The sequence below is a fragment of the Ranitomeya imitator genome, chromosome 4, assembly GCF_032444005.1.
Source record: "Ranitomeya imitator isolate aRanImi1 chromosome 4, aRanImi1.pri, whole genome shotgun sequence".
Classification (NCBI taxonomy): domain Eukaryota; kingdom Metazoa; phylum Chordata; class Amphibia; order Anura; family Dendrobatidae; genus Ranitomeya; species Ranitomeya imitator.
Genome location: NC_091285.1, coordinates 664,228,314 through 664,240,772, shown reverse-complemented (window position 1 = coordinate 664,240,772; position 12,459 = coordinate 664,228,314). Strand labels below are relative to the sequence as shown.

Genomic DNA, 12,459 nt, shown 5'->3' with positions numbered 1-12,459 from the left:
GTTTGCACTGAACAACGCCGTAGCCGACTCCACTGGACATAGTAACATAGTAACATAGTTAGTAAGGCCGAAAAAAGACATTTGTCCATCCAGTTCAGCCTATATTCCATCATAATAAATCCCCAGATCTACGTCCTTCTACAGAACCTAATAATTGTATGATACAATATTGTTCTGCTCCAGGAAGACATCCAGGCCTCTCTTGAACCCCTCGACTGAGAAAATTCTACGCTGTGAACAGGATTTGAACCTGTGCGGGGAAACCCCATTGGATTTCGAGTCCAACGCCTTAACCACTCGGCCATCACAGCCAACAGGACAAACCCCATTCCTCCTCAACTATGGTCAGCATCCACGGGTACCTGTGCCTATGCCCGTGTCTTCCGCCGACTCCAGGGTGGCAGACTGGGCTGTGGAGGCACGGGATATTTGGGACCGCACTCAGGATGCCATTCGGGCCTCTAAGGAGAGAATGAGGTCCTCCGCCGATGCTCATCGGCGCCCCGCTCCGACCTTTGCTCCTGGCGACTTGGTGTGGCTCTCCGCCCGTAACATCAGGCTGCGAGTTGAGTCCACTAAATTTGCTCCTCGCTACTTGGGCCCATTCAAGGTCCTCGAGCAGGTTAATCCTGTGGTCTATCGTTTGGCCCTTCCGCCACGCCTGGGTATCACCGACACCTTTCATGTGTCCCTCTTGAAACCCGTGTATATGTCCCGGTTTTCCGAGTCATCTGCTGGGACATCGGGTTCGTCTACGGACGATTATGAGGTGAACGCTATTTTGGGGTGCAAGGTGGTGCGTGGTAAAAATTTTTATTTGGTAGACTGGAAGGGTTATGGCCCCGAGGACAGGTCCTGGGAGCCTGTTGAGCACATTCGGGCTCCGCAGCTCATTACTCTCTTCGAACGTAGCGAGGCCCAAGGAGGGGTGGCCCTAGGAGGGGGGGTAATGTTAGGAGTCGAGTTTCCTCTGCTGCACAGGGGGAATCTCGATCCGTCTCCGCTGCGGTCTCCCATTCTCCTCCAGCCGCAGTGGAGTCTGCTCAGCAGGGACGTCGATCCCAGCGTCTCGCTCAGTCTGACTCTGTGCAAAGAGTTGCTGCTGCTTCTCCAGCCTCTGCCATTAAAGTCAGTGCTGGTCAGCAGCGAGCGGACTTCTCTGGGACTAAGTCCTTGTCTGAACGTACTGAGCATGCCCAGGGTAAGATCTCCCGTTGGAGATCGAGGGTCATGTGCCCAGGCTCTGCAGCACATTCCATTGGTCCTCTTGGCAGGTCTTGGAAGGGCAAAAGTGCTGTAGCCACTTCCTGTGCTGCAACTATATAAACTGCGCATGACCGCACGGCCATGCGCTAGTATTGTCTTGTAAATATGTGTGTGTGTTGTGAGTGAAAGTCGCTCTTTAAATAACCCTCCCTATTGAATGTCTGTTCGCGGAAGGTGTATGTTTGCTATCTAGCGCCCGACTTATCCAACAGCACAAAACACACATTACAGCGTCCTCTTGCTGTGTCCGCCTGTACAGCGCCGTGCGCTTGCCTTTCGCTTTCCATACCCAAGCCAGTGTGGTTGGCGGCGTCCGTCAGTGCGGCATTGCTCGCACTCCTGTGCATTTATATATTTATACTTAGTTTCCTTACACACCCAGTTGTGGTGTAGTGCCAGCGAGGGTCTAATCGGACTTCAATCCCAGTTGGGGTTAAGTACGCTGACTACTCGCTCGCGCTTTAGGTGCGGTGCCGTGATCCTGTGACGCAGCAGGATTGCTCCCTTCACGCTGGGTGAGGTTGAACCCACGTGTATATACTTTAGTGTACCGCCATATAGTCTGTATTTACTAGCAGCAGGTTTTCACCTGCACGGTGGACCCCGGACTGCGAACGCATCTACAGTGGGGCAAAAAAGTATTTAGTCAGTCAGCAATAGTGCAAGTTCCACCACTTAAAAAGATGAGAGGCGTCTGTAATTTACATCATAGGTAGACCTCAACTATGGGAGACAAACTGAGAAAAAAAATCCAGAAAATCACATTGTCTGTTTTTTTATCATTTTTTTTGCATATTATGGTGGAAAATAAGTATTTGGTCAGAAACAAACAATCAAGATTTCTGGCTCTCACAGACCTGTAACTTCTTCTTTAAGAGTCTCCTCTTTCCTCCACTCATTACCTGTAGTAATGGCACCTGTTTAAACTTGTTATCAGTATAAAAAGACACCTGTGCACACCCTCAAACAGTCTGACTCCAAACTCCACTATGGTGAAGACCAAAGAGCTGTCAAAGGACACCAGAAACAAAATTGTAGCCCTGCACCAGGCTGGGAAGACTGAATCTGCAATAGCCAACCAGCTTGGAGTGAAGAAATCAACAGTGGGAGCAATAATTAGAAAATGGAAGACATACAAGACCACTGATAATCTCCCTCGATCTGGGGCTCCACGCAAAATCCCACCCCGTGGGGTCAGAATGATCACAAGAACGGTGAGCAAAAATCCCAGAACCACACGGGGGGACCTAGTGAATGAACTGCAGAGAGCTGGGACCAATGTAACAAGGCCTACCATAAGTAACACACTACACCACCATGGACTCAGATCCTTTAGTGCCAGACGTGTCCCACTGCTTAAGCCAGTACATGTGCGGGCCCGTCTGAAGTTTGCTAGAGAGCATTTGGATGATCCAGAGGAGTTTTGGGAGAATGTCCTATGGTCTGATGAAACCAAACTGGAACTGTTTGGTCGAAACACAACTTGTCGTGTTTGGAGGAAAAAGAATACTGAGTTGCATCCATCAAACACCATACCTACTGTAAAGCATGGTGGTGGAAACATCATGCTTTGGGGCTGTTTCTCTGCAAAGGGGCCAGGACGACTGATCCAGGTACATGAAAGAATGAATGGGGCCATGTATCGTGAGATTTTGAGTGCAAACCTCCTTCCATCAGCAAGGGCATTGAAGATGAAACGTGGCTGGGTCTTTCAACATGACAATGATCCAAAGCACACCGCCAGGGCCTCGAAGGAGTGGCTTCGTAAGAAGCATTTCAAGGTCCTGGAGTGGCCTAGCCAGTCTCCAGATCTCAACCCCATAGAAAACCTTTGGACGGAGTTGAAAGTCCGTGTTGCCAAGCGAAAAGCCAAAAACATCACTGCTCTAGAGGAGATCTGCATGGAGGAATGGGCCAACATACCAACAACAGTGTGTGGCAACCTTGTGAATACTTACAGAAAACGTTTGACCTCTGTCATTGCCAACAAAGGATATATTACAAAGTATTGAGATGAAATTTTGTTTCTGACCAAATACTTATTTTCCACCATAATATGCAAATAAAATGTTAAAAAAACAGACAATGTGATTTTCTGGATTTTTTTTTCTCAGTTTGTCTCCCATAGTTGAGGTCTACCTATGATGTAAATTACAGACGCCTCTCATCTTTTTAAGTGGTGGAACTTGCACTATTGCTGACTGACTAAATACTTTTTTGCCCCACTGTATATCACCTTTCTTGGTGCGTTCCGCCAGTCCTAACAATGACAGTGGTCAGAATTTTAAAAATTGGCTTGGTCATTAAGCACCAAATTGGCTCTGTCACTAAGGGGTTAAAGAAAAAATAACAGGTCTGTGAGAGCCAGAATTCTTGCTGGTTGGTAGGTGATCAAATACTTATTTCATGCAATAAAATGTAATTTAATTATTTAAAAATCATACAATGTGATTTTCTGGATTTTTTTTAAAGATTCTGTCTCTCACAGTTGAAGTGTACCTACGATAAAAAATTACTGACCTCTCCATTCTTTATAGGTGAGAAAATCGGCAGTGTTTCAAAAAGTTATTTTGTCCACTCAAAGAAGGAAAGGTATCCAGCAACAGATCCATCGGTGAAAAATGATTTAAAAACAAAAATCTTTAATGTATAACATGGTTAAAATTATAGTATTTACTGTAACTGAGGAACTTTGTGGATGTCACCTGCGCTGCTGTACAAATCACGATCCACACCGTTGTAAGAAAGAATTGATGGTTTATTCACTCAATGCGTTTCGAAGTCATTATGACTTCTTCTTCAGGAGCATGACTTCGAAACGTGTTGCGTGAATAAACCATCAATTCTTTCTTACAACCGCGTGGATCATGATTTCTACAACAGCGCAGGTGATATCCACAAATTTCTCAAGTTTGATACTACATTCTTTGGTCATCGGATCCCTTGACCAGTGGATCTGCAGCAGCTGTCAACTCTGATGAGTTTCCATGCTCTAAAGTAAAGATACTTCAGGTGAGTGCAATCTGATTGCATACCTTACTATCTCCACCGGATTAGACCCTTTTTGAGCTTTTTTCTAATTATGGTCAAAATTATGGTATGAAACCATTGATTTAGAAAAAAAAGCAGCTGACCCGGAAAACTCATGGTCTTATGCGTTTCTAACCGACTGGTTCTTTATCATAGTTCAGAGTGTTCCCATACTCAAAGTAGCCCTTAAAAATTTTCTATAAAGTTTTTTGTTTTTTTTACTGTAGGTTCACAAACCAATTTTTGGTTTTAGCTTTACAAATTTCTGATTCATTTTCTTTCTTTCGATGTTCTTTTTATTAAGAATTTTAAGTTTAACAAACAGCTTTATGACAGAGGTAAGATATAACATGGTCATAACAACGTGTAAATGAAGTACAAAGAGCTAGGATGAAAAGCTCTGAAATTAACTTTTCAAAAGTTTGAGTATCAATAATAACAGGGTGATAACATTTTCCTCTCTGAGCAGAGGGATTATATTCTACATTCAACAATTCGAGAAAGAGAAAGAGAGAGAGAGAGAGCATAAGTAAATTAGAGTAGGAAAGAGTGAAGGAGGGAAGAATAGGAGGGAAGGGAGGGGAGGGGGTTGGGGAAGGTTATGACACCTTGGTGTGAGTACCCTAATTTAATAGTTATGCCGTCGAGTAAAAAGTGGGTTGTGACCTGAATCGAGTCCAAGGTTTCCAGATATTTTGGAATTTAGTAGTAGAATGGTTAACTCTCGCAGCTAGATCCTCTATGCGGTATAATTGATCCAAAAAAAAAAGAAAGGAATGTCCAGCTTCACCGAGTCCGTAAAAAAGAGTTTTCTTTATTCACAAACTTTAAACATGGAGGATACAGACTTCAGCACAACCATATGGGTAAGAATCTCAACGCGTTTCTGGAGACTAAGCTCCCTTAATCAAGAATTGATCCACCTTGCGGAAAATTTGTCTAGCTGTGGGTATAGTTTTAGTGTTCCAATTTTAAGGGATTAAGGATTTCCCTGCCTCCATAATGAATTGTGACAATTCGGAGGCATTTTCCTCCCTTGGCCATAACGGTATATTTCAAAAGACATTTTCCGGTTTTAAAGTGACTTTATTTTTCAGCAATTTTTGGATAGTGGAGACTATCACCTTCCAAAAGGGAGTTAGGGATGGGCAGGACCACCATATGTGTATGAAGTTACCGTCGTCGGCATCACACCTCCAACGATTGGAGTTGGTTGAATGGTACCATTTTTTAATTCGGTTAGGGGTCTGGAAATAATTTTAAATGAATTTTCTTGGATGCGTCCACAGGTTGAAGGGCCATGTGCATTTCTATATACATTGTTGATCTGGGAATCCGAGAAGGTAGTACCTAAATCCTTTTCACATCTAGTCAGATACGCTCGTTTCAGAGAAGTGTCTATTTTGAGCAAAGAATGATATATTGTCGAAAAGGCACTTAGCGGGTATTTTCAAACTGGCACATAGTGTTTCATAAGGGGTTAATGGTCTACTGAGATCAGCTGATTGGCAGTATTGGCGTAAGAGATGGGTGAGTTTACCGTATTGCAAAAAAGTTAGACCCGAGAGTCCAGGGATTTTGAGCAAGTCTTGTCAGGGGAGGAGTGCCCCAACCTCAATTATTTGTTCCAGTGGGAGATTAGTCGCACGGATGGGAAGTGAATCCAAAACATCAGTGACTTTAGTCAGTGGTGAGAGAGGGGGTGCTAGGGTGAATGTAGCTAAGGTGTGGATATTTTTTAATTTTTTAATTTAGGTGGGTTCAAATCATTGGTATGACCAAGCAACAAAGAGTGCAGAGACATAGGGGACATTGCTTCTTCAATGTGTGACCATTGTTTATCTTCGGATTTTCTGATCCAGTGAATCGTTCTTGATATATGTGCCGCCTGATAGTAATTTATGATGTCCGGGTGCCCATATCTCCCATATTTTTGGGTAGAGAAAGTGTTTTGGGGTTAATACATGATTTACCTTTTTTCCAGATGTAATGAAAAAAAAAAGGGAGTGTATTTTAGCTAGAAAAGAGCACGGCAGATGAATTGGAAGCATGTTAAAAATGTAGATAAATTTTGGTAAGATTAGGCTTTTCAAAATATTTTTCCTTCCTATCCAAGATAGGTATGTGTCTTTCCAAGAGCGGAGAAGTGAGGCAGTGCCTCCTAATAATTGGGTATAATTAAGTGAAAAAAGATCTTTGTCTGAAGTACATAACTGTATGCCTAAATATGATAAACTTTTCGGCTTCCAAAGGAAGGGAAATGTAGATTTAAGGCTACTAACTACATTATTAGGTAATCCTAGGTTTAGTAGCTCAGATTTGGATTCATTTATTTTAAAATTAGATAAATTGCTGTACCTCGCCAATGTGTTCATAATGGCCGGGATACTTCTTAGGGGTTTAGCAATAACTAGTAATAGGTCATCCGCAAAAGCCGCCACCTTAACATGAGTGTCTTGAATCTGAAGGCCTTCTATGTCAGCGCATTGCTGAATGGCCTGTGGAAGTGGTTCAATATACAGCACAAAAAGTAGCGGGGACAGCGGACAACCTTGCCTTGTACCATTGAATATCTGAAATGAATCTGTAAGTGACCCATTGATTCCGATCCTTGCTGAGGGAAGTGAATACATTCCCATAGTGGCTGATATTGAAGATGGGGAAAGCCAAATTTTAATAGCGTTTCCTGTAGGAAAGTCCAGTCAACCCTCTCGAAAGCTTTCTCAGCATCTATGCTCATTAGTGCAATCGGTATTTTCTTCAATTTTGCATATTGCATAAGATGCAAGACTTTGTATGTGTTATCTTTCCCTTCTCTACCTTTCACAAATCCAGACTGATTCAGGGAGATTAATTGAGGAAGCATAACTGAAATTCTGTTCGCCAGTAATCTCGCATATATTTTTAGATCCGTGTTCAACAATGAAATTGGCCTATAGCTGCCACATTGTTCAGGGTCTTTCCCTTCCTTATAGATCAGTGAGATTCTGGCTTCCAGAAACTGAGGTGGAGCTCCTTCACCCCCTTTGGAGAGAATTGCACGTATTGAGTAGATGAGGGAGTAGAATATCAGAATTGGATTTGTAGTAATAAGCTGTGAAGCCATCTGGTCCCGGGGCTCTCCCTTTAGGGCACTTCGACAGGGCTGACTGGAGTTCCACAAAAGTAAATGGTTTGGTTAACTGTTTATGCTGAGGAGCAGACTTAAGATTTTACTCTTAGCCGCTCCCACCATCTCAAGGGCACCGAGAATAGGCATATTGCCCTTCATGTTAATGCACTTCATTACGTTACTCTTAAGGTACCTTCACATTCAGCAACTTTGCAACCAGAACGACAACGATCCGTGACGTTGCAGCGTCCTGGATAGCGATCTCGTTGTGTTTGACACGCAGCAGCGATCTGGATCCCGCTGTGATATCGCTGGTCAGAGCTAGAAGTCCGGAACTTTATTTCGTCGTCAGGTCGGCGTGTATCGTCGTGTTTGACAGCAAGAGCAACGATGCCAGCAATGTTTTAACATGGAGCTAACAACCAGCTACAACGATAAGTGAGTCGCCGTTACGTCACAGGATCGCTCCTGCATCGTTCTGGAGCTGCTGTGTTTGACGTCTCTACAGCGACCTAAACAGCGACGCTGCAGCGATCGGCTCATTGTCTATATCGCTGCACGGTCGTTGAGTGTGACGGTACCTTTAGACTTGTTAAGAAGGATTGAATATCTTGTTTTCTCTGGCACTTTTCTTTCTCGCCTTCCTCGGGACGTAGTTGGTATAAGGATTTGTAATAATTTAGAAACTCTTTCTCTATCTGAGAATAGTTTTGGGCTTTTTGACCTGTTTTAGTTTTAATAGAATGGATAAATGTGCGAGCCTGCTTCTTTTTAATAAGTGACATAGTTAATTTAGAGGCTTTATCTCCATGTACGAATATGCGGTTTTTCCAAGAGGCATAAAATTTCACTGATTGTTCTCTGAGGATGCCCTTTAGCCTTTGCCTCTTGGCTGAAAGTTCTAGAAGAGTTTGTGGTAACAAAGTTTTCTTATGTTGGGATTCTAAGCGTCTAATCTCCTCATGTAAATCATTTAATTCTTTATTTTTAATTTTAGTCAAGTAGGATGCCATAGATATAAGCTCTCCCCGAATCACAGATTTGTGTGCCTTCCATAGTATTAAAGGTGATGTCTCAGAACTGATATTCAATTCGAAGTACGTTTTAATGGCTTTGACAATGCGAGGTGTAGTGGAGGGGTTGTCTAGGAATGAGTCGTTTAATTGCCAGGATCTGCTTGGGGTGAAATGTTTAGAGAGAGCTAATTCTACCATTACATACGAGTGATCCGAGAACAGGGAGGGGTGTATATCTGCCCGCTGTACATTGGGTAGTAAAGATCTAGGTGTAAATAAATAATCTATTCTGTGATAAGAGCCATGCGGAGGGGGGAAAAAGGTGTAGTCCCGTTCAGTCGGATGCATGTAGCGCCATATGTCTATTAGGTTCAAAGAGTGGAGAGCCTGTTTCAATCTTACCAAGTCTCTCAGGGAAATAGTGCTTTTTTTCTTTGTTGTATCGATGGAGGGTTCAAGGCCTAGGTTGAAATCTCCACCAAGTATAAGTGTACCTTCCCTGAAATCTCTAATCTTTTTGAGTATGGCTAGATTCCATTTTAATTGTTTCTTATTTGGAGCATAGATATTGCAGATGGTAACAGCCACCCCAGCCAAAATGCCCTTAATCATCAGATATCGGCCATTTGTGTCAGCCATCTGGTCGTGAAGTAAGAATGGAATATCTTTAGCTATAGCTATTGACACTCCTTTTGATTTAGTCTGAGGTGAAGTAGCATGGTACCATCTATCATAGTGTGCTTTCCCAAAAGAGGGGACCTTGTTGTTAGTGAAGTGAGTTTCTTGTAGGAGTAGTAAGTATATACCTTTCTTCTTGAAGTGCGAAAGGGTTTGGCCTCTGGATGACGGGGAGTTGAAACCATGAGTGTTGAAGGTGAGTAACTTGATTATCTTCTGATTATCTGCCATCTGGATGGAGGTCTCCATAGTGAAGGTCATCCCAAGGTGCCTGGGGGAAGGGGTAGAAGAGGATGGAAAGAGAGAGGATAGAGAAGATAGAGAGGGAGGGTGGAGAAATTTTCGAAAAGAAACATTATAATAAGAAGGAGCACAACAAAAAGCACTCAATCGAGTGCAACATAACAAAAAATTGAGCTAGGAGTATTGATTACTGCCAGCTAGAAAAGAGGTAATCTAGAAAAGAGGCAATCGACCTCCAATCAATATCATTTTTTAAACAGTGAACATTAATTCTGTGTATCAAAGTAAACCTACACAATGGTTTGTATTCAAAGAAAGGGTAAGGGTTAGAAATTAGTAGTAAGGAAATCAAGAGATCCTCATTCTGTTAGAACTAACAATAAAAGAGGACAAATCCCTTCAGGTATCTGTGTCTTTAGTGGGGGTCATCCTGGCGCCTTTGCGTCTTGTTTTCTGAGACTTAGGAGTGGAGACCGGTTGCCATGGGGTAGGGAAAGGGAGAGGTTGTACCACTGAAGCTGCATGGAAGGTCTCAATGTCAGGGTATTGGTCCAAGGTGCCAAGGTGATGTTCAGTTCTTTGCAACTTTTTCAGATGTCTGCTGAAGATCTTGCTTGAAGTCTTTTGTCTTCAGTAATGATTTGTATTCCGAATGGGTATAGCCAACGATATTGAAGTTTTTTCTGCAGTACCGCTTCAGTAAACGGTTTAAGCAAAAAGCGCTTCCTCAGAGTAATTGCTGAGAGATCTTGAAAAACTTTGAGACGCGAGTCTTCAAATTTAATGTCTTGGGCCTCCCTCGCCCGTTTTAGTATCAGGTCCTTGGTACGAAAGTCCAAGAATCTGCACAGTACATCTCTGGGCGGCTCTCCTTGCTTAGGCTTAGGGTGGAGCGCCCTGTGTATTCTTACTATTTCAATATCTTAGGGATCTTGATCCAGGAGTAAGGAGCGAAAGGTCTCAGTAGCAGCTTTGATTAGAGCCTCAGAGGCGACAGACTCAGGTAAGCCTTTTATTCGAATGTTATTTCTGCGTTCTCAGTTTTCATGGTCTTCTAGCGTGGTGTGGACCATATTTACCTTCTCTTCTTGGGCTTTAATGCAAGTCAGGATAGCGTTAGAATATTCTGTGCCGCTGTTTTGTGAGTTTTCCAAGGCCTCAATTCTATGACCCTGTTGTGATATTTCCTGCTTGATAGCAATTATTTTCCGATGGGCTCTAGTGCCTTGGATAAGATGCGTTTAATGAAGGATCGACTGTTCTTTGCCGCCAGAGCCCATATCAGAGTCACTTTCCATGTCGGAATCCGTTTCTCCCTCTGTGGCCAAGTTAGAGGGGTAGTTTGTTTTAGCAACACTGCGAGTAGAAAGTCGCTTTTTTAGATATTTGTTTAGATCCGATTGTGTGGCTAAAGAATTTGTTTTAGTAGATCTGGGTGTTTTAGTGCAAGTTTTAACCATTGTGCAGAATGTAATGATGCAGATGAAGCTTTAATTCCTCTTCTAGCTAGCAAGTAAGAGCACTACAAATCCATTGTACTTGATTAAAACAATGCAGTCAGATATCCAATTTTGGTGCTATAGTCACAGCAATAGGTTTCGTAGAGTCCTATCTCTAGCGCAGCCCCTAGATGTCAGTGAAGGGCCCCATAATAGCTAGTAGATAATAAGATTTCCTGATACTATGATCACAGCTATAGGTTTCGAAGGGTATTTGAGATGTTCTGAGGATTAGAAGGTGATGACAGTTCCTTCAAGCGGCCTTAAGGTGTCAGCACAGGACCACATATCTGAAAATTGAGCAGTTTGCAATCTTTCACTATTCACAAAAGTACAGATCTTGCAGTCTGTGCTTTCAAGTCTTTTATAATGGAAGGGGTTTAGAATGTTGAGTTATTTCCTCGCAGGCTAAGGTCTTTTATACTACTTTAGTGTTTGGGCCTTTAGGTGGAAACGACGCCAATTTGAGTATGCAGACCGCCCATTCCCTGAATTCCCCCTCAGGCACTGTTAATAAAGAGGGAAGTGGAGTGCCCCCTGACAGACCTATTTAGTTTTCTTCCCAGGTGACTTTAGATACAGGGCTCCCCCAGCACTCAGGTCCGGCACCACTGAGTCTCTCCCCAGGGGAGGTCAGCCGTACCCCGCGTCTCCTGTCTATGGGGAAGCTTCTTGTAGGGGGAGCACCCTGAGCACAGCAGCACGGCCCGTCCTACCTCAGGAAATGCGGCGCCAGGACCGGGAGAGTCACCGCAGCGATCGGCGCTCCTCCTCCACTCACCGCAGTCCGACAAACTCGGCCCTGCCATCGGTTCCCCGCCGATGAACACACCGGAGCACCAGGCGGCCGGCAATGTGGCAGGTAGGCAGACGTAGCCTCGGGGACGCGGCTCCGGATCTGGATCCTCGACACGTAGGTGCTAATCGGTCTCTCCGAGACCAAGCGCCGGTCTCACAGTGAGTACAGAGGCTGCGGCGCCGCTGCAGGGAGGGGAGGAGGAAGGCGGGACGCGTCACCGATGGGCCCATCGCCTAATCACTTCCGATGGTCCCCTCGCCTCTTATCGGCAGTGGGTCCCCCCCAGCAGAGCCGTTGGGTCCCAGGTAGATGGGGGTGAGTTCTTCCACAGCCTCTCTTAATTTGGTTTCCTTTTGTAGGAGGATGGGATGTGGCGGGTCCACAGGCGAATGGTGGGCCGTATTCTCTCCTGTCAGGCTTCAGGCCTGTTTGCAGGCATCAGATTCCCAGCGCGCCTGGAGCGTAAATATATGGTCAATATGATCAATTAACGTCTCTAGGGACCAAAGGCAGATGTGCGTTGCCTCTAGGTGTATGGATGAGTCCACAAAACCCTCGGATTGATTAGATTGCAAAATCTATCAGTGGAGCACAAGGAGAGTGCGTCCTGCTCCTTGAGATGCTAGCCACTCCCCCCATATCTGATTCATTTTTAACCACTAAAATACAAAAGGAAAACTGTGCAAATTGGGGGTTACAATTGTTAGGTGTCAAGTTCCTGCTTCTGCACAGGGGGAATCTCGAACCATCTCCGCTGCGGTCTCCCATTCTTCTCCAGCTGCAGTGGAGTCTGCTCAGCGTAGACGTTGGTCCCAG

The 12,459-nt window shown here is 44.2% G+C and overlaps 1 non-coding gene across 1 annotated transcript; it reads right to left on the bottom strand.

The window, feature by feature from the left end:
* Nucleotides 1–229: 229 nt before the first annotated feature.
* On the bottom strand, nt 230–311 carry TRNAS-CGA (transfer RNA serine (anticodon CGA)). Its single transcript has one exon. It is a non-coding gene; the product is annotated as a tRNA-Ser (tRNA).
* Between the last annotated feature and the right edge of the window lie 12,148 nt (nt 312–12,459).